Source organism: Mauremys reevesii, linkage group 2 (genome assembly GCF_016161935.1).
Source record: "Mauremys reevesii isolate NIE-2019 linkage group 2, ASM1616193v1, whole genome shotgun sequence".
Classification (NCBI taxonomy): Eukaryota; Metazoa; Chordata; order Testudines; family Geoemydidae; genus Mauremys; species Mauremys reevesii.
The window spans coordinates 8,747,319-8,769,954 of NC_052624.1; the positions used below are offsets into that span (position 1 = coordinate 8,747,319).

The following is a 22,636-nucleotide window of genomic DNA, read 5'->3' on the forward strand; positions in this document are numbered from 1 at the left end:
CACAATCTTACATGGGACAAAACAGGAGTGCCGATTAACAGATATCTCAGGGTAACAAATCAGACAGGATCACTGTGTTTTGTTAAAGAAAAGGGGTCAACTTTTGTGGGAACCAGTAAATGCAACATGTATTTTAATGGCACCGCCTTTAGTAAAAATCTTGGCTTCAAGCCTTGCGCATCCCACTTATCCCATATGTGGCTCCCTCACCCCGATACAACTTTTTCATGGGTGGGCAAGCCTTCAGAGTCAGCTTTTAAGAAGCCCTGCTCAGATCACGAGGGTGTCCAACTAATTGTTAAGGGATATACGATTGCCTTCTACAACTGCTCAAGCAGTACTACACTGCACTTTGAAAACACCACTACCAAATTGTGCCTCTGCGGTTCGCACAACGACCCTCTGCGTTACCAGGGAACAGTGGTCCAACGGGTGGTGGGTTACCTCCTACTTTGAGAAATGGAATACCCGAAACGCAATGTATGGAACATCCTGGGTGTGCGGGCCCAAAGCTTATTACTTTCTCTCCCCTGATTGGGCAGGGTCATGTTATTTAGCGTGGCTCACACCGCCTTCTCGCATCTCCTCACCCCCATTTTCCCCACGTCGCAACATCCGTGAAACCTTCAGAGATATTAATATCCGTGATGGTTTGTCATGGCAGCGTGGGCTGGTCTTATTAGCTTGAGGGTGGTGTCATCCGTCTACAGGGACTACTAGAATCTTTAACCAATGAAACTGCGACCCTATTTGAGAATCAGGCCGGGAAATGTCCCAACTGCCAGTTAGCTTTGCAAAACCGAATGGCTTTAGACATAATGTTAGCAGCCCAGGGAGGAACTTGCGCCCTCATAAATGAAGAATGCTGTGTTTTTGTAAATGACACCTACCCTGACACCTTTCAACGTACCAAACATCTAAGGGAAATGGCTAAGAACTACTCCTCTGGCCAGCCACCTTATGATTGGTGGGGAGCCTTATGGAATTGGCTGCCTGGATTTGGGTGGGTTAAAAAACTCTTGGTGGGTATTGTTGGGGCCATAGTAATCCTTATAATTCTGTGTTGCTGTATTCAGTGTGTCCCCTCCCTCATAAATTCATGTGGGTCAGTTTATTCTTTTCCTACTTCAGCCAAAGGCCTTACTCTCTTTGAGTTGGCCCAGGCTGAAATTATAGCTGCCCTTGGCTCCTTAAAATGGGGTGTAGCTTTTGGTAAATAGTTATCCCAAAGCTACAAATGGAGGAATGTTGAGTCTGAACTTTTGATGAACTTAAACTTAACCCAGATTTGATGTCTCTGTCTGAAACTTTTAATCAAAGCTCTGACCTGCGAACTGCTCATGACACCCCCCCTCCCCTTAAGTAGCCATCTCCCCTTTTGTCTTTTTAAATTTACATTTTAACCTGTTTTATCCTGTAGAATCTTGATTGATTATGCATGACCATTATGATCTGTTAATCACTTTGTTTACTTCTGTGTATAAATATTGATGCTCAACCCTAATAAACTTGCCACACTTACTCCGAAGCCTTTAAGCTAAGGATAGTGTGAGCCCGTTGATCAACGAAGTGTTGTCCGGTCTCTGACAGATTGTGAGCCCCATACCAACTCCGCACGAACTCGGGTGCTGGAGAGGTGAGTAAGGACTTGCTTTTTACCTAACAACTCCAGGAGCTGAGGCTTTAAGGAAAACAATAATTATCACGAAGACAAAATCAGAAGAGTTGGCAAAAACTTCTTTCACTGCTGTTTAAAGGCTAGTGACTTTCCAGGTGTCTTTTAAACACAACCCGGCAGTGACTGAGTTGCAATTCTCACAGGAGAATATTTAAAACCAAACGCCAGGAAAATTCCACATTTTAAAGTTGAGGAAAAATTGAGTCTTCTGAGATATAGCAGGGCCACTGCAGGCAGGAAAAGAAAATAAACAGGCACAGAAGCTCTGGGAAGCTCTACTTCTTGTAAAAAAGTTGGAGGGTCAAATCTTCCATTACTTCATAAGGCAAAACTTCTGTTGCCATCAGTGCCTCCACTCATAGCTAGTAACATGTGCTCAGTAATGATACACTTCATACTTAAATATCTCAGCCATCATATTCATGGCTACACATTTTATACATGTTGGCTCAGGGACTATATTTTCTGGCATATTTTGAACAGTGCTGAGTACATAGTTGGTGTCCAGTGACTAATACGAACCATGACTGTGACGTTATTGATATAAATTGGGACCATATAGAACATGGGTTGCAACAAGGGCCTGTAGTGGCACCAAATCTTAAGTAAAGGGGTCATATAAGGTGTCTAAGACCAGGTTCTGGGTTGCTGGTGATGATTGTGCTGTCTGTATGTCTGTGTATCATTTTGTAGTTGAAGTTATAGGTATTGGCTCTGTACTGTCTGTATTTTGTATTGTGCTCTGCTTCTGGGAAATATCCCAGACAAGCTGGTGTTAGCCCTGCCTAGCTGGCTTGATGGCCCATTAAGGACCATCAGCTACACAATTGACCCATGGAGAGAAGGCAGACACGCCTTGTGACTCAGCAAAGTATGCAGAGACTTGTCCATGTGACTGCAGACTCCATTTTGCTGTAATTTTCCAAGGAGGACAAAGAGATTCTTACACCTGGAAAAGTCTATATAAGACTGATGCATCATCTCCATCTTGTCTTCAATCCTGCTTCATACCTCTGGAGGGACTTTGCCACAAACTGAAGCTCTGCACAAAAGGACTGACCGACCCATCCCAGCGGGGGATGTTCTCCAGAGACTTAATCTGAACCTGCAGTTTACTCCAGCACTGCTGCAAGCCTGAACTAAGAACTTTGCCATTACTGTATGTAATTGATTCCATTTGACCAATTCTACCTCTCTTCTCTACCTTTTTCCCTTTACGAATAAACCTTTAGATTTTAGATTCTAAAGGATTGGCAACAGCGTGATTTGTGGGTAAGATCTAATGTGTATATTGACCTGGGTCTGGGGCTTGGTCCTTTGGGATCGAAAGAACCTTTTTCTTTTATTGGGGTGTTGGCTTTCATAACCATTCATCCCCAGGACGAGTGCACTGGTGGTGATGCTGGGAGACTGGAGTGTCTAAGGAAATTGCTTGTGTGACTTGTGGTTAGCCAGTGGGGTGAGACCAAAGTCTTCTTTATCTGGCTGGTTTGGTTTGCCTTAGAGGTGGAAAAACCCCAGCCTAGGGCTGTGACTGCCCAGTTTAAGCAATTGGTCCTGATTTGGCACTCTCAGTTGGGTCCCGCCAGAAACGCTCCGTCACAATGACAATAAATGTTAACTTTATGGACCCGGTGGATGCAATTTCTGCTCTTTTTTCTGGAATTGGCCTGAATACAGCTGACACCCTAAGAATTTGAGGCATAAACACATCTCATACTCATACAACACTTTCTCACTCCTTCCTTTTCTCAAACCCAGAACAAAAAATGGCAAAACAAAATGGTTTTCAGTTAAAATATAAAATTTCCCAGCAACCATTGCTCTACAATCCAGCATGGGGCATAACCTGCCACCCCTTGGGGGTTAAATGATCTCATCTCATCTGACGCTCATTCTCTCTCTTTCTTCATCCTTCCTGACCTCTGCTCAGTTTTTCACGCTGTCAACCATGACATCCTTCCCAATCGCCTGGGACCTTTTGCTGGAGTCTCAGAGAACTGGCCTTCTTTGCTTTGCTCCCATCTATCAGCGTTCTCTTTTTCTGCAGCATTCAGCAGACAGAGCTGCAGTGGCTAGCTCTGAAGGACCTGGGTTCTACACCCCCACCCCTGCCCATGGACTTCCTATATGACCTCTGCCCAGTGCCTTAGCAGCAGAGTTTCAAAGCTTTTAGAGTAGCAGCCGTGTTCGTCTGTATCCTCAAATAGAACAGGAGGACTTGTGGCACCTTAGAGACTAACACATTTATTTGAGCATAAACTTTTGTGGGCTACAGCCCATTTCATCAGATGCATAGACTGGAACATATAGTGAGAAGATGTATATACTGTGATGGGGCAAGGCCAGATGGCTTCAGTAAAGTAGTGAGGAACAGGTATGTTAGCCCCACGCTAAACAAATCCCTGTTACCATGGTAACCAAATGGCAGTTGCTCCAGGCTAATCAAGGCACCTGGGGCCAATTAAGATCTTTCTAGAAGGCAGTGGAGAGAGCTACATTGATTGGGCCACCTGAAGCCAGTCAAGGGCTGGCTGGAACTAGTTAAAAGCCTCCCAGTTAGTCAGTGAGGGGTGCGTGTGAGGAGCTGGGAGCAAGAGGTGCAAGGAGCTGAGAGTGAGAGGTGTGCTGCTGGAGGACTGAGGAGTACAAGCGTTATCAGACACCAGGAGGAAGGTCCTGTGGTGAGGATAAAGAAGGTGTTTGGAGGAGGCCACGGGGAAGTAGCCCAGGGAGTTGTAGCTATCATGCAGCTGTTCCAGGAGGCACTCTAGACAGCTGCAATCCACAGGGCCCTGGGCTGGAACCCGGAGTGGAGGGCGGGCCCGGGTTCCCCTCAAACCTCCCAACTCCTGATCCGACACAGGTGGAGTTGACCCAGACTGTGGGTTCCACCGGAGGGGAAGATCACTGAGGTGAGCAAATCCACCAATAAGCCCAGGACCCACCAAGGTAGAGGAGGAACTTTGTCACAATACATACAGAGAACATGAAAAGGTGGCAGTTGCCATACCAACTCTAAGAGGCTAATTAATTAAGATGAGCTATTATCAGCGGGAGGAAAAAAACGTTTGTAGTGATAATCAAGATGGCCCATTTCAGACAGTTGACAGGTGTGAGGATACGAAATATGGAAATAGATTCAATTTGTGTAATGACCCAGCCACTCCCAGTCTTTATTCAAGCCCAAATTAATGGTATCTAGTTTGCATATTAATTCTAGTTCAAGCACCCAAAGACGCAGCTAGGCATCTAGTGAAGCTTACAAAGCACAAAATACTGACTCCCTGCTTCAGGGAGCAGCACCTCTCCTCTGCTCAGGCTGTGCTGCAGTTAAAAGCTCTTCCTGGGCTAGGATATGCACTGCAACTCAAGCAGACCTCCTGTATGAAACTTGGAGGGGGACCCTTCCTGCCCCCCTCCCAAATGGCACCCCTCTGCGCACACATAAATAGTAATACATGGCCTAATTTTTCCAAAGCGCTGATCATGCAGCTATTCCCACTGAGGTCAGTGGGAGTTGCTGGGTGTGGATCACTTTGGCAAAATCAGACCGCTTATTTAGATAATTAAATATGTATTTGGGAGCCTAACTTAGCTATTAGTCTGGATCCTCAGCTGGTGAAAATCAGTGCAATACCATTGACGCTGCTGAGCTATCCTGATTTCCTCCAGCGGGGGATCTGGCCCAATATGTATAATATTAGAACACATGCATTTATGTCAAGATTTCCCTGTCTACACAAACATAAAGGGGCAACACCTTCAGCTGGTGGAGATTGGCGACAGCATTTTCCACAAGCTGAGGACGTGGTTCATGAGTTTACTGGGATTATTAGGTATTCAGAGGAGGAACTGTCTGTTACTCTGTTTATGCAATGCCTTGCACAAGGGGAACCTGTTCTTAGTTGGGCCTGACGTGCCATCACAAAACAAATTATAAATAAGTAGATCAAATCTGTGTGTATATTTCAGAATGATTTTGTCCATCATTTTAAAATAACAAAACATTTTAAAAGCAGCAAAGAATCCTGTGGCACCTTATAGACTAACAGACGTTTTGCAGCATGAGCTTTCGTGAGTGAATGCCCACTTCTTCGGATGCAAGAGTGGAAATTTCCAGGGGCAGGTAAATATAAGCAAGCAAGAAGCAAGCTAGAGATAACGAGGTTAGATCAATCAGGGAGGATGAGGCCCTGTTCCAGCAGCTGAGGTATGAAAACCAAAGGAGGAGAAACTGGTTCTGTAATTGGCAAGCCATTCACAGTCTTTGTTTCATCCTGAGCTGATGGTGTTAAATTTGCAAATGAACTGAAGCTCAGCAGTTTCTCTTAGAAGTCTGGTCCTAAAGTTTTTTTGCTGGAGGATGGCCACCTTAAGATCTGCTATTGTGTGGCCAGGGAGGTTGAAGTGTTCTCCTACAGGTTTTTGTATATTGCCATTCCTAATATCTGGTTTGTGTCCATTTATCCTTTAAAAGGATTTATCCTTAAGGTGGCCATCCTCCAGCAAAAAAAAATCCTTTAAAAGGATAAATGGACACAAATCAGATATTAGGAATGGCAATATACAAAAACCTGTAGGAGAACACTTCAACCTCCCTGGCCACACAATAGCAGATCTTAAGGTGGCCATCCTCCAGCAAAAAAAACTTTAGGACCAGACTTCTAAGGGCTGGTCCACACTAAGAAGCGGGGTCGAACTAGGGTATGCAAATTCAGCTACGTGAATAGCGTAGCTGAATTCGAAGTACCCTAGTTCGAACTACTCACCCGTCCAGACGCCACGGAATCGAAGTCCGCGGCTCCAAGGTCGACTCCGCTACCACCTTTTGCAGTGGTGGAGTACCGGAGTCGACCCCGGCGCTTCCGGAGTTCGAACTATCGCGTCCAGATTAGACGCGATAGTTCGAACTCCGAGAAGTCGAACTCACCGCGTCGACCCGGCTTGTAAGTGTAGACTAGCCCTAAGAGAAACTGCTGAGCTTCTTTCTAACGAGAGTGAAATTCCACTCTCACTGGCTGACTGTTATGGGCAAAAGGGGGGTTTCCCACAGATTCATAGATTCCAGTGTCAGTCTGGTCTGAACTCGGGTGCTGGAGAGGTGAGTAAGGACTTGCTTTTTACCTAACAATTTGGGGGCTCGTCCGGGATTCCTTCTGGTTGGGTGCCTCTGTCCAGTGGTCAGACCACTCATATACGAATTGGCAGGCGCCACGGGAGATTTCTCCCAGCCAATTCAATATTGAGGGGTCGTGTACTGGACAGCAGGATAAACGCCAGTTGGAGGGCTCCTGTCAGACACCATGGGTCAAGGGACTAGCGTGCCTCTTGAGAGTCCGCTGGGGATTGTAAATAAGTTATGGAACGAAGGGAAACTCCCAGTACAGACAGGAATGTCTAGGAGGAAGTTGTACACACTGTGTGTAAGGAATTGGACTGGGTATACCGCGGTATTGGCCGACCCGGAGATGAGGTGGCCTTCGTATGGCTCTTTCGAACAGGCTGCCTTAAGAGGAGTAAGGAGCCAGATCGAAAAAGACCATCCGGGACAGTTATGTTACTGGTTTTGTTGGGACACAGCAGCAGAGCTGTGGAAATCTTTAAAAATTATGGCAGTCAGGTATTCTCCCGAGAGTGAATCCCCTCCATGTTATTTCGATGAAGAGTATAAACCACGGCGTGTTTTGCCTCGTCAGTTGGTCCCCACTGCACCTGCCCCTATTCCTCCGCAGGGGGGCTCTCTCCAGAGCGCAGAGGGGAATCTGCAGGACTCAGATCGGAATCTCTGCAGAGGGATAAGGAGGAAATGGAAGGGCACACCTCGGGAGGAGTAATTACTAGGCAAAAGATCAAGCAGATGCAGCAGGATGCATACTACTCTTATTTCGTTTTTTGTGAATCAGTCAGTACCCCCTGTAAGGGATTATTTCTTAAAGTTTTGCCCTGGTTGGGGAGGTGAGTCAGTCACTTCAGTGTTGGACGTAGCTGATTTTGCATGGGAGAAAGAAAGGGAAAGTAGTAAAAAGAAAGAGAAAAAGGAAGAATATAAGTTGATGGCTTTAGCTTTTAGCGTGGTATTCGAGGCAGAAGCCGTGGCCGTGGCAGGGATTTCAGGTGCTCGGGGAAGAGGGTCCTGGCAACCCCAGCCACCAGGAAATTGTTTTCAGTGCGGACAGCCCGGTCACTTTAAACGTGAATGCCCCTGGGGACGCCCAGAGGGTCCGGTCGCATCCGCAGATACTTACACCAGGGACGAATACACCCCTGCACCACCAGCCCAGACCGTTCCTCAGGCCTGGATCAACTACGGGCAACAGCAGCAGCTGCAGAAAACTCAGCCTTCTCAATGACGGTACCCCGGGGGCGAAGGCAAACAATGTGATGGTCTTATTTCCTTAATGTCTTTAGCCGGCTCCTTCCTCACTTTCTCCCCTCCCAGCAAAGAGCCTCGTCTAACCCTTTCAGTCCAAGGACTGCCTGTCTCTTTCCTCATTGATACTGGAGCTACTTTCTCTCTTTTAAATCATGCCCCCTCTCCCTGGCTATCCTCTGAGGTTAAAACTGCAACTGGGGTGGAGGGCAACCCACAGTCTCTGGGACTCACTTTGCCTCTAAATGTTATTTATGCTGATAAATGTTTTTCTCACCGTTTTCTTTTTTCCCCAGCTTGTCCGATCCCTTTGATGGGCCGGGATTTACTCTGTAAGCTTGAGGCTACTTTAACCTGCACTCCTGAAGGGGTAGGATTATTGATGACAGTGTTAGGAGATTCGGCCCCAACTCAGGGTAATTGGGAACCCCCTCTCTCCCCTGACCTCACTGACTTGCCTTTAACCCTCTGGGGAATTTCTGACACTGATGTTGGCCTGCTCCTTTCGGCAGAGCCAGTAAGGATTCAAGTGAAGCCCTCCTTAACCCCCCCGTCAGTCCCTCAATACTCCCTGTCGCTGGAAGCCCGGGAGGGCATCCGCCCCATTATCGAGGGATTCATTGCACAAAAGCTAGTCCGCCCTCAGCGCACTCCCTGTAATACCCCTATACTGCCTGTCAAAAAGCCTCCTAAAAAGGACGGAGACCCTATTCGTTGGCGCTTTGTACAGGATCTACGGGTTGTTAATCAGTATGTGGTCCCTCTTCATGCAGTAGTTCCTGATCCAGCTACTATCATCAGCCAAATCCCCTGGGATGCTGAGTGGTTCACTGTTATTGACTTAAAATCAGCCTTTTTCAGCATTCCTGTGCACCCAGACTCTCAGTATCTCTTTGGTTTCACCTGGGAGGGACAAAGTTATGTCTGGCAACAACTTCCTCAAGGCTACAGAGACAGCCCCACGATTTTCAGCCAATGCCTCCGCCACGACTTGGAAGGCTTCACCAGTCCGCAGGGATCCACGTTAGTCCTATACGTAGATGACATCCTACTAGGTAACCGCGAAGAAGCCGCCCTCCGCATCGATGGTAAGGCACTTTTATTATACCTACACACCAGAGGCCACAAGGTAGACCCTAACAAGATTCAGTGGGTCTCACAGAAGGTCCGATATCTGGGCTTCCTGTTAACCCCTGAGGGGAGACAAATGGACCCAGTCCGCATAAAGACTATCCAAAACTGCCCTCTGCTAAACACCAAGAAACAACTTCGAGGTTTCTTAGGATTAATTGGCTTCTGTCGCCCTGGTTGCCGTCCTGCGGGAGTTGAGCAAACCGCTCCACCAACTCACTGCTAACCTTGCTCCTGACCCTTTGCAGTGGTCCCCAGACACGATCCAAGCCTTTCAGTTACTCAAGGACAGTGTGGCCTCCTCCATGTCTCTCCGCCCCCCCAATTACAGCAAACCCTTTCACCTTTTTGTCCACGAGAGGGGCGGAATTGCTAGTGGCGTCCTTACCCAGCTGAGCGGGCCCCACCATTTCCGCTTGCTTTTACTCCCAGCAGATCGACCCTGTCACTCAGGGAACCCCATCCTGCACCCGGACTCTGGCAGCAGCTGCCCTGCTGATCACAAAGGCAAAGAGCCTGACCCTGGGTCATTTTACCACGGTCTGGACCTCTCATGCCTTGTCAGCCCTTCTGCGTAAGGGCACAACCCAGGTCTTTTCGGCCCATCGTCAGCAACAGCTAGAGGCCGAACTCCTAGAAGACACTAACCTAATTTTTGAAAGGTGTGGGCCCTTAATCCAGCTACCTTGCTTCCTGACCTGCCAGTCCTCCCGGATCAGCACGACTGTGTGGAAGTAGTTCATAGCATCTTACAGATAAGGAACAACCTGTTTGATGTGCCACTGGACAACCCTGATTGCATCCTCTTCTCGGACGGAAGCTCCTTTTATGTTGATGGCAAGCATTTCACGGTTATGCAGTCACCTCTGAATGGGACATTCAAGAGGCCTCCTCACTGCCAGGCAACTGGGGAGCCCAAGCTGCCGAACTCTATGCCCTGGCCCGAGCTTGCCAGTTGGCCGCTGCTAAGACCGTTACCATTTTTACTGATAGCAAGTATGCTTTTGGAGTTGTGCATTGTCACATCCACCTCTGGAAGTTTCGAGGTTTCCAGACAGCTGCCGGTAAACCCATTCAGCACCTCCCCTCATCCACAAGCTTTTGACGCCCTCCAAGAACCCTCGGTCCTGGCTGTAGTTCACTGCCGGGCCCATACTAAAGATGATAGCCCCGTCACCCGTGGGAATGCCCTGGCTGACGCCTCACCAAGACGGCTGCCGCCTTACCCTTAGCCATGCCCACGTTGGCTATTGTAACCTCCTCCTTTACTCCACCGCACCCGCATCGGTACCCGCTGCTGAACTACAGTCGGGAGAGCCTCGAGCCACTCTGGTCAAAGGGACCTGGCTTATGCCGGATGGCCGAGCCTGCCTCCTCGCTCCACATACCCTGTGGCAGTTCGCTGGCACCATGATAAGGGGTTCACTACGCACGCACGCCCTTGTGGACACCATCGCTCGCTTTTGGTATGCTCCAGGCATTCAACCCTACTGCCTGTCAATAGTGAAAGCATGCAGCACATGTCAGCGTAATGGACCTGCTCTGCCTCTTAACAAAATTAAGGGTGGAAGACCTCCGCCTGCTGCTCCATTTCAACATCTTCAAATTGACTTTGCAGATATGCCAAAGGCTTTTGGGAAAAAGCACCTCCTTGTTTTGGTTTGCCCTCTGACTTCATGGGTCGAAGCTTTTCCTACTGCTAATTGTACTGCTGCCACAGTGGCAAAGATTCTCCTTAGAGACATTGTACCCGCTTTGGCATCCCTCTCGTGCTTGACTCAGATCGCGGACCCCACTTTACTGGTAATGTTCTTGGCCGTTTAGAACAAGGACTGGGCATTTCACACTCCTTTCATACACCCTATCACCCCAGTCTAGCAGGAAAGTTGAGCGTATGAATAGGGAGCTTAAGCTTACATTGGCTAAATACTGTCAGGAAACAGGGTTAAAGTGGCCTCAGGTACTTCCCTTGGTCCTGTTTCACCGCTGCACTCGCCCAACCCGTGTATTGGGATTATCCCCTTTGAACTGCTCTATGGACACCCCCTTTCAAAGGCGGGCGCTACCACGTGCTGATGTTTCACTATTGGGAGGATCATATGACCGCGTGCCAGTTTCTCTCCCTACAGGCTCGCCTCCGCACTTTTGGAAAGCCTCGCAGTTTTCCCAGACCGTGCCACTAGAAGAACAGATCCACCTGTTCCAACCAGGGGACTTCGTCTGGGCCAAAAAGTTCGTTCGTGGCGACACCCTCCAGCCGAGGTTTACTGGACCCCACCAGGTTCTTTTAACAACCCAGACTGCAGTGTTCCTGGAAGGACGCAAATCCTGGATCCACCACTCCCACGTCAAGCCAGCCGTAGTGGACCACAGTGACGGACCAGCAGCTCTTGCCACCACTGAGGACACTGCCTCTGACCAGTGGACCAGCTTACCTCTTTCAGACATCAGACTTAAATTGACTCAAAAAAAATGAGAGGACTTTTTATTCTGACAACTGTATGTTTTTTATTATGCCTTTTTAGTTTATTTTCTGCTTATGAAGATAATGCTTTTATTAGATATTCCCACGAGGTTAAAACTCGTATTTTAGGAAATAGAAGTAATTGCTGGGTATGTACTCAATTTCCAGTAAATGCAGAACAGGGACTCCCTTCACACCCATTCCCCTGACCACTGCTAATATGACTTGGATGCCACCGGCTAGAGTAAAAGATCCAGTCCAACACAATCTTACATGGGACAAAACAGGAGTGCCGATTAACAGATATCTCAGGGTAACAAATCAGACAGGATCACTGTGTTTTGTTAAAGAAAAGGGGTCAACTTTTGTGGGAACCAGTAAATGCAACATGTATTTTAATGGCACCGCCTTTAGTAAAAATCTTGGCTTCAAGCCTTGCGCATCCCACTTATCCCATATGTGGCTCCCTCACCCCGATACAACTTTTTCATGGGTGGGCAAGCCTTCAGAGTCAGCTTTTAAGAAGCCCTGCTCAGATCACGAGGGTGTCCAACTAATTGTTAAGGGATATACGATTGCCTTCTACAACTGCTCAAGCAGTACTACACTGCACTTTGAAAACACCACTACCAAATTGTGCCTCTGCGGTTCGCACAACGACCCTCTGCGTTACCAGGGGAACAGTGGTCCAACGGGTGGTGGGTTACCTCCTACTTTGAGAAATGGAATACCCGAAACGCAATGTATGGAACATCCTGGGTGTGCGGGCCCAAAGCTTATTACTTTCTCTCCCCTGATTGGGCAGGGTCATGTTATTTAGCGTGGCTCACACCGCCTTCTCGCATCTCCCTCACCCCCCCATTTTCCCCACGTTCGCAACATCCGTGAAACCTTCAGAGATATTAATATCCGTGATGGTTTGTCATGGCAGCGGTGGGCTGGTCTTATTAGCTTGAGGGGCGGTGTCATCCGTCTACAGGGACTACTAGAATCTTTAACCAATGAAACTGCGACCCTATTTGAGAATCAGGCCGGGGAAATGTCCCAACTGCGCCAGTTAGCTTTGCAAAACCGAATGGCTTTAGACATAATGTTAGCAGCCCAGGGAGGAACTTGCGCCCTCATAAATGAAGAATGCTGTGTTTTTGTAAATGACACCTACCCTGACACCTTTCAACGTACCAAACATCTAAGGGAAATGGCTAAGAACTACTCCTCTGGCCAGCCACCTTATGATTGGTGGGGAGCCTTATGGAATTGGCTGCCTGGATTTGGGTGGGTTAAAAAACTCTTGGTGGGTATTGTTGGGGCCATAGTAATCCTTATAATACTGTGTTGCTGTATTCAGTGTGTCCCCTCCCTCATAAATTCATGTGGGTCAGTTTATTCTTTTCCTACTTCAGCCAAAGTCATTACTCTCTTTGAGTTGGCCCAGGCTGAAATTGACAAGAGGCCCTTGGATCCTTAAAATGGGGTGTAGCTTTGGTAAATAGTTATCCCAAAGCTACAAATGGAGGAATGTTGAGTCTGAACTTTTGATGAACTTAAACTTAACCCAGATTTGATGTCTCTGTCTGAAACTTTTAATCAAAGCTCTGACCTGCGAACTGCTCATGACACCCCCCCTCCTCTTAAGTAGCCATCTCCCCTTTTGTCTTTTTAAATTTTAACCTGTTTTATCCTGTAGAATCTTGATTGATTATGCATGACCATTATGATCTGTTAATCACTTTGTTTACTTCTGTGTATAAATATTGATGCTCAACCCTAATAAACTTGCCACACTTACTCCGAAGCCTTTAAGCTAAGGATAGTGTGAGCCCGTTGATCAACGAAGTGTTGTCCGGTCTCTGACAGATTGTGAGCCCCATACCAACTCCGCACGAACTCGGGTGCTGGAGAGGTGAGTAAGGACTTGCTTTTACCTAACAACTCCAGGAGCTGAGGCTTTAAGGAAAACAATAATTATCACGAAGACAAAATCAGAAGAGTTGGCAAAACTTCTTTCACTTCTGTTTAAAGGCTAGTGACTTTCCAGGTGTCTTTTAAACACAACCCGGCAGTGACTGAGTTGCAATTCTCACAGGAGAATATTTAAAACCAAACGCCAGGAAAATTCCACATTTTAAAGTTGAGGAAAAATTGAGTCTTCTGAGATATAGCAGGGCCACTGCAGGCAGGAAAAGAAAATAAACAGGCACAGAAGCTCTGGGAAGCTCTACTTCTTGTAAAAAAGTTGGAGGGTCAAATCTTCCATTACTTCATAAGGCAAAACTTCTGTTGCCATCAGTGCCTCCACTCATAGCTAGTAACATGTGCTCAGTAATGATACACTTCATACTTAAATATCTCAGCCATCATATTCATGGCTACACATTTTATACATGTTGGCTCAGGGACTATATTTTCTGGCATATTTTGAACAGTGCTGAGTACATAGTTGGTGTCCAGTGACTAATACGAACCATGACTGTATGAAACTTGGAGGGGGACCCTTCCTGCCCCCCTCCCAAATGGCACCCCTCTGCGCACACATAAATAGTAATACATGGCCTAATTTTTCCAAAGCGCTGATCATGCAGCTATTCCCACTGAGGTCAGTGGGAGTTGCTGGGTGTGGATCACTTTGGCAAAATCAGACCGCTTATTTAGATAATTAAATATGTATTTGGGAGCCTAACTTAGCTATTAGTCTGGATCCTCAGCTGGTGAAAATCAGTGCAATACCATTGACGCTGCTGAGCTATCCTGATTTCCTCCAGCGGGGGATCTGGCCCAATATGTATAATATTAGAACACATGCATTTATGTCAAGATTTCCCTGTCTACACAAACATAAAGGGGCAACACCTTCAGCTGGTGGAGATTGGCGACAGCATTTTCCACAAGCTGAGGACGTGGTTCATGAGTTTACTGGGATTATTAGGTATTCAGAGGAGGAACTGTCTGTTACTCTGTTTATGCAATGCCTTGCACAAGGGGAACCTGTTCTTAGTTGGGCCTGACGTGCCATCACAAAACAAATTATAAATAAGTAGATCAAATCTGTGTGTATATTTCAGAATGATTTTGTCCATCATTTTAAAATAACAAAACATTTTAAAAGCAGCAAAGAATCCTGTGGCACCTTATAGACTAACAGACGTTTTGCAGCATGAGCTTTCGTGAGTGAATGCCCACTTCTTCGGATGCAAGAGTGGAAATTTCCAGGGGCAGGTAAATATAAGCAAGCAAGAAGCAAGCTAGAGATAACGAGGTTAGATCAATCAGGGAGGATGAGGCCCTGTTCCAGCAGCTGAGGTATGAAAACCAAAGGAGGAGAAACTGGTTCTGTAATTGGCAAGCCATTCACAGTCTTTGTTTCATCCTGAGCTGATGGTGTTAAATTTGCAAATGAACTGAAGCTCAGCAGTTTCTCTTAGAAGTCTGGTCCTAAAGTTTTTTGCTGGAGGATGGCCACCTTAAGATCTGCTATTGGGTGGCCAGGGAGGTTGAAGTGTTCTCCTACAGGTTTTTGTATATTGCCATTCCTAATATCTGGTTTGTGTCCATTTATCCTTTAAAAGGATTTATCCTTAAGGTGGCCATCCTCCAGCAAAAAAAAATCCTTTAAAAGGATAAATGGACACAAATCAGATATTAGGAATGGCAATATACAAAAACCTGTAGGAGAACACTTCAACCTCCCTGGCCACACAATAGCAGATCTTAAGGTGGCCATCCTCCAGCAAAAAAAACTTTAGGACCAGACTTCTAAGGGCTGGTCCACACTAAGAAGCGGGGTCGAACTAGGGTATGCAAATTCAGCTACGTGAATAGCGTAGCTGAATTCGAAGTACCCTAGTTCGAACTACTCACCCGTCCAGACGCCACGGAATCGAAGTCCGCGGCTCCAAGGTCGACTCGCTACCACCTTTGCAGTGGTGGAGTACCGAGTCGACCCCGCGCTCGGAGTTCGAACTATCGCGTCAGATTAGACGCGATAGTTCGAACTCCGAAGTCGAACTCACCGCTTCGACCCGGCTTGTAAGTGTAGACTAGCCCTAAGAGAAACTGCTGAGCTTCTTTCTAACGAGAGTGAAATTCCACTCTCACTGGCTGACTGTTATGGGCAAAAGGGGGGTTTCCCACAGATTCATAGATTCCAGTGTCAGTCTGGTCTGAACTCGGGTGCTGGAGAGGTGAGTAAGGACTTGCTTTTTACCTAACAATTTGGGGGCTCCGGGATTCCTTCTGGTTAGTGCCTCTGTCCAGTGGTCAGACCACTCATATACGAATTGGCAGGCGCCACGGGAGATTTCTCCCAGCCAATTCAATATTGAGGGGTCGTGTACTGGACAGCAGGATAAACGCCAGTTGGAGGGCTCCTGTCAGACACCATGGGTCAAGGGACTAGCGTGCCTCTTGAGAGTCCGCTGGGGATTGTAAATAAGTTATGGAACGAAGGGAAACTCCCAGTACAGACAGGAATGTCTAGGAGGAAGTTGTACACACTGTGTGTAAGGAATTGGACTGGGTATTGGCCGACCCGGAGATGAGGTGGCCTTCGTATGGCTCTTTCGAACAGGCTGCCTTAAGAGGAGTAAGGAGCCAGATCGAAAAAGACCATCCGGGACAGTTATGTTACTGGTTTTGTTGGGACACAGCAGCAGAGCTGTGGAAATCTTTAAAAATTATGGCAGTCAGGTATTCTCCCGAGAGTGAATCCCCTCCATGTTATTTCGATGAAGAGTATAAACCACGGCGTGTTTTGCCTCGTCAGTTGGTCCCCACTGCACCTGCCCCTATTCCTCCGCAGGGGGCTCTCTCCAGAGCGCAGAGGGAATCTGCAGGACTCAGATCGGAATCTCTGCAGAGGGATAAGGAGGAAATGGAAGGGCACACCTCGGGAGGAGTAATTACTAGGCAAAAGATCAAGCAGATGCAGCAGGATGCATACTACTCTTATTTCGTTTTTTGTGAATCAGTCAGTACCCCCTGTAAGGGATTATTTCTTAAAGTTTTGCCCTGGTTGGGGAGGTGAGTCAGTCACTTCAGTGTTGGACGTAGCTGATTTTGCATGGGAGAAAGAAAGGGAAAGTAGTAAAAAGAAAGAGAAAAAGGAAGAATATAAGTTGATGGCTTTAGCTTTTCGCGGTGGTATTCGAGGCAGAAGCCGTGGCCGTGGCAGGATTTCAGGTGCTCGGGGAAGAGGGTCCTGGCAACCCCAGCCACCAGGAAATTGTTTTCAGTGCGGACAGCCCGGTCACTTTAAACGTGAATGCCCCTGGGGACGCCCAGAGGGTCCAGTCGCATCCGCAGATACTTACACCAGGGACGAATACACCCCTGCACCACCAGCCCAGACCGTTCCTCAGGCCTGGATCAACTACGGGCAACAGCAGCAGCTGCAGAAAACTCAGCCTTCTCAATGACGGTACCCCGGGGCCGAAGGCAAACAATGTGATGGTCTTATTTCCTTAATGTCTTTAGCCGGCTCCTTCCTCACTTTCTCCCCTCCCAGCAAAGAGCCTCGTCTAACCCTTTCAGTCCAAGGACTGCCTGTCTCTTTCCTCATTGATACTGGAGCTACTTTCTCTCTTTTAAATCATGCCCCCTCTCCCTGGCTATCCTCTGAGGTTAAAACTGCAACTGGGGTGGAGGGCAACCCACAGTCTCTGGGACTCACTTTGCCTCTAAATGTTATTTATGCTGATAAATGTTTTTCTCACCGTTTTCTTTTTTCCCCAGCTTGTCCGATCCCTTTGATGGGCCGGGATTTACTCTGTAAGCTTGAGGCTACTTTAACCTGCACTCCTGAAGGGGTAGGATTATTGATGACAGTGTTAGGAGATTCGGCCCCAACTCAGGGTAATTGGGAACCCCCCCCCCCCTCTCTCCCCTGACCTCACTGACTTGCCTTTAACCCTCTGGGGAATTTCTGACACTGATGTTGGCCTGCTCCTTTCGGCAGAGCCAGTAAGGATTCAAGTGAAGCCCTCCTTAACCCCCGTCAGTCCTCAATACTCCCTGTCGCTGGAAGCCCGGGAGGGCATCCGCCCATTATCGAGGGATTCATTGCACAAAAGCTAGTCCGCCTCAGCGCACTCCCTGTAATACCCCTATACTGCCTGTCAAAAGCCTCCTAAAAGGACGGAGACCCTATTCGTTGGCGCTTTGTACAGGATCTACGGGTTGTTAATCAGTATGTGGTCCCTCTTCATGCAGTAGTTCCTGATCCAGCTACTATCATCAGCCAAATCCCCTGGGATGCTGAGTGGTTCACTGTTATTGACTTAAAATCAGCCTTTTTCAGCATTCCTGTGCACCCAGACTCTCAGTATCTCTTTGGTTTCACCTGGGAGGGACAAAGTTATGTCTGGCAACAACTTCCTCAAGGCTACAGAGACAGCCCCACGATTTTCAGCCAATGCCTCCGCCACGACTTGGAAGGCTTCACCAGTCCGCAGGGATCCACGTTAGTCCTATACGTAGATGACATCCTACTAGGTAACCGCGAAGAAGCCGCCCTCCGCATCGATGGTAAGGCACTTTTATTATACCTACACACCAGAGGCCACAAGGTAGACCCTAACAAGATTCAGTGGGTCTCACAGAAGGTCCGATATCTGGGCTTCCTGTTAACCCCAGAGGGGAGACAAATGGACCCAGTCCGCATAAAGACTATCCAAAACTGCCCTCTGCTAAACACCAAGAAACAACTTCGAGGTTTCTTAGGATTAATTGGCTTCTGTCGCCCCTGGTTGCCGTCCTGCGGGGAGTTGAGCAAACCGCTCCACCAACTCACTGCTAACCTTGCTCCTGACCCTTTGCAGTGGTCCCCAGACACGATCCAAGCCTTTCAGTTACTCAAGGACAGTGTGGCCTCCTCCATGTCTCTCCGCCCCCCCAATTACAGCAAACCCTTTCACCTTTTTGTCCACGAGAGGGGCGGAATTGCTAGTGGCGTCCTTACCCAGCTGAGCGGGCCCCACCATTTCCCGCTTGCTTTTTACTCCCAGCAGATCGACCCTGTCACTCAGGGAACCCCATCCTGCACCCGGACTCTGGCAGCAGCTGCCCTGCTGATCACAAAGGCAAAGAGCCTGACCCTGGGTCATTTTACCACGGTCTGGACCTCTCATGCCTTGTCAGCCCTTCTGCGTAAGGGCACAACCCAGGTCTTTTCGGCCCATCGTCAGCAACAGCTAGAGGCCGAACTCCTAGAAGACACTAACCTAATTTTTGAAAGGTGTGGGCCCCTTAATCCAGCTACCTTGCTTCCTGACCTGCCAGTCCTCCAGGATCAGCACGACTGTGTGGAAGTAGTTCATAGCATCTTACAGATAAGGAACAACCTGTTTGATGTGCCACTGGACAACCCTGATTGCATCCTCTTCTCGGACGGAAGCTCCTTTTATGTTGATGGCAAGCATTTCACCGGTTATGCAGTCACCTCTGAATGGGACATTCAAGAGGCCTCCTCACTGCCAGGCAACTGGGGAGCCCAAGCTGCCGAACTCTATGCCCTGGCCCGAGCTTGCCAGTTGGCCGCTGCTAAGACCGTTACCATTTTTACTGATAGCAAGTATGCTTTTGGAGTTGTGCATTGTCACATCCACCTCTGGAAGTTTCGAGGTTTCCAGACAGCTGCCGGTAAACCCATTCAGCACCTCCCCCTCATCCACAAGCTTTTGGACGCCCTCCAAGAACCCTCGGTCCTGGCTGTAGTTCACTGCCGGGCCCATACTAAAGATGATAGCCCCGTCACCCGTGGGAATGCCCTGGCTGACGCCTCCGCCAAGACGGCTGCCGTCTTACCCTTAGCCATGCCCACGTTGGCTATTGTAACCTCCTCCTTTACTCCACCGCACCCCGTACCGGTACCCGCTGCTGAACTACAGTCGTGGGAGAGCCTCGGAGCCACTCTGATCAAAGGGACCTGGCTTATGCCGGATGGCCGAGCCTGCCTCCCTCGCTCCACATACCCTGTGGCAGTTCGCTGGCACCATGATAAGGGGGTTCACTACGGCACGCACGCCCTTGTGGACACCATCGCTCGCTTTTGGTATGCTCCAGGCATTCAACCCTACTGCCTGTCAATAGTGAAAGCATGCAGCACATGTCAGCGTAATGGACCTGCTCTGCCTCTTAACAAAATTAAGGGTGGAAGACCTCCGCCTGCTGCTCCATTTCAACATCTTCAAATTGACTTTGCAGATATGCCAAAGGCTTTTGGGAAAAAGCACCTCCTTGTTTTGGTTTGCCCTCTGACTTCATGGGTCGAAGCTTTTCCTACTGCTAATTGTACTGCTGCCACAGTGGCAAAGATTCTCCTTAGAGACATTGTACCCCGTTTTGGCATCCCTCTCGTGCTTGACTCAGATCGCGGACCCCACTTTACTGGTAATGTTCTTGGCCGTTTAGAACAAGGACTGGGCATTTCACACTCCTTTCATACACCCTATCACCCCCAGTCTAGCAGGAAAGTTGAGCGTATGAATAGGGAGCTTAAGCTTACATTGGCTAAATACTGTCAGGAAACAGGGTTAAAGTGGCCTCAGGTACTTCCCTTGGTCCTGTTTCACCGTCGTACTCGCCCAACCCGTGTATTGGGATTATCCCCCTTTGAACTGCTCTATGGACACCCCCCTTTCAAAGGCGGGGCGCTACCACGTGCTGATGTTTCACTATTGGGAGGGGATCATATGACCGCGTGCCAGTTTCTCTCCCTACAGGCTCGCCTCCGTACCCTTTGGAAAGCCTCGCAGTTTTCCCAGACCGTGCCACTAGAAGAACAGATCCACCTGTTCCAACCAGGGGACTTCGTCTGGGCCAAAAAGTTCGTTCGTGGCGACACCCTCCAGCCGAGGTTTACTGGACCCCACCAGGTTCTTTTAACAACCCAGACTGCAGTGTTCCTGGAAGGACGCAAATCCTGGATCCACCACTCCCACGTCAAGCCAGCCGTAGTGGACCACAGTGACGGACCAGCAGCTCTTGCCACCACTGAGGACACTGCCTCTGACCAGTGGACCAGCTTACCTCTTTCAGACATCAGACTTAAATTGACTCAAAAAAAATGAGAGGACTTTTTATTCTGACAACTGTATGTTTTTTATTATGCCTTTTTAGTTTATTTTCTGCTTATGAAGATAATGCTTTTATTAGATATTCCCACGAGGTTAAAACTCGTATTTTAGGAAATAGAAGTAATTGCTGGGTATGTACTCAATTTCCAGTAAATGCAGAACAGGGACTCCCCTTCACACCCATTCCCCTGACCACTGCTAATATGACTTGGATGCCACCGGCTAGAGTAAAAGATCCAGTCCAACACAATCTTACATGGGACAAAACAGGAGTGCCGATTAACAGATATCTCAGGGTAACAAATCAGACAGGATCACTGTGTTTTGTTAAAGAAAAGGGGTCAACTTTTGTGGGAACCAGTAAATGCAACATGTATTTTAATGGCACCGCCTTTAGTAAAAATCTTGGCTTCAAGCCTTGCGCATCCCACTTATCCCATATGTGGCTCCCTCACCCCGATACAACTTTTTCATGGGTGGGCAAGCCTTCAGAGTCAGCTTTTAAGAAGCCCTGCTCAGATCACGAGGGTGTCCAACTAATTGTTAAGGGATATACGATTGCCTTCTACAACTGCTCAAGCAGTACTACACTGCACTTTGAAAACACCACTACCAAATTGTGCCTCTGCGGTTCGCACAACGACCCCTCTGCGTTACCAGGGGAACAGTGGTCCAACGGGTGGTGGGTTACCTCCTACTTTGAGAAATGGAATACCCGAAACGCAATGTATGGAACATCCTGGGTGTGCGGGCCCAAAGCTTATTACTTTCTCTCCCCTGATTGGGCAGGGTCATGTTATTTAGCGTGGCTCACACCGCCTTCTCGCATCTCCCTCACCACCCCCCCCCCCATTTTCCCCACGTTCGCAACATCCGTGAAACCTTCAGAGATATTAATATCCGTGATGGTTTGTCATGGCAGCGGTGGGCTGGTCTTATTAGCTTGAGGGGTGGTGTCATCCGTCTACAGGGACTACTAGAATCTTTAACCAATGAAACTGCGACCCTATTTGAGAATCAGGCCGGGGAAATGTCCCAACTGCGCCAGTTAGCTTTGCAAAACCGAATGGCTTTAGACATAATGTTAGCAGCCCAGGGAGGAACTTGCGCCCTCATAAATGAAGAATGCTGTGTTTTTGTAAATGACACCTACCCTGACACCTTTCAACGTACCAAACATCTAAGGGAAATGGCTAAGAACTACTCCTCTGGCCAGCCACCTTATGATTGGTGGGGAGCCTTATGGAATTGGCTGCCTGGATTTGGGTGGGTTAAAAAACTCTTGGTGGGTATTGTTGGGGCCATAGTAATCCTTATAATACTGTGTTGCTGTATTCAGTGTGTCCCCTCCCTCATAAATTCATGTGGGTCAGTTTATTCTTTTCCTACTTCAGCCAAAGGCCTTACTCTCTTTGAGTTGGCCCAGGCTGAAATTGCCAAGCGGCCCTTGGCTCCTTAAAATGGGGTGTAGCTTTTGGTAAATAGTTATCCCAAAGCTACAAATGGAGGAATGTTGAGTCTGAACTTTTGATGAACTTAAACTTAACCCAGATTTGATGTCTCTGTCTGAAACTTTTAATCAAAGCTCTGACCTGCGAACTGCTCATGACACCCCCCCTCCTCTTAAGTAGCCATCTCCCCTTTTGTCTTTTTAAATTTTAACCTGTTTTATCCTGTAGAATCTTGATTGATTATGCATGACCATTATGATCTGTTAATCACTTTGTTTACTTCTGTGTATAAATATTGATGCTCAACCCTAATAAACTTGCCACACTTACTCCGAAGCCTTTAAGCTAAGGATAGTGTGAGCCCGTTGATCAACGAAGTGTTGTCCGGTCTCTGACAGATTGTGAGCCCCATACCAACTCCGCACGAACTCGGGTGCTGGAGAGGTGAGTAAGGACTTGCTTTTTACC

The 22,636-nt window shown here is 48.0% G+C and overlaps 1 long non-coding RNA gene across 1 annotated transcript; it reads right to left on the reverse strand.

The window, feature by feature from the left end:
• Nucleotides 1–515: 515 nt before the first annotated feature.
• Nucleotides 516–21,596, reverse strand: LOC120398503. The gene is made up of 3 exons (XR_005594481.1): nucleotides 21,556–21,596; nucleotides 17,553–17,555; nucleotides 516–585 (listed from the first exon to the last, which is right to left on the reverse strand). It is a non-coding gene; the product is annotated as an uncharacterized LOC120398503 (long non-coding RNA).
• Nucleotides 21,597–22,636: the final 1,040 nt, after the last annotated feature.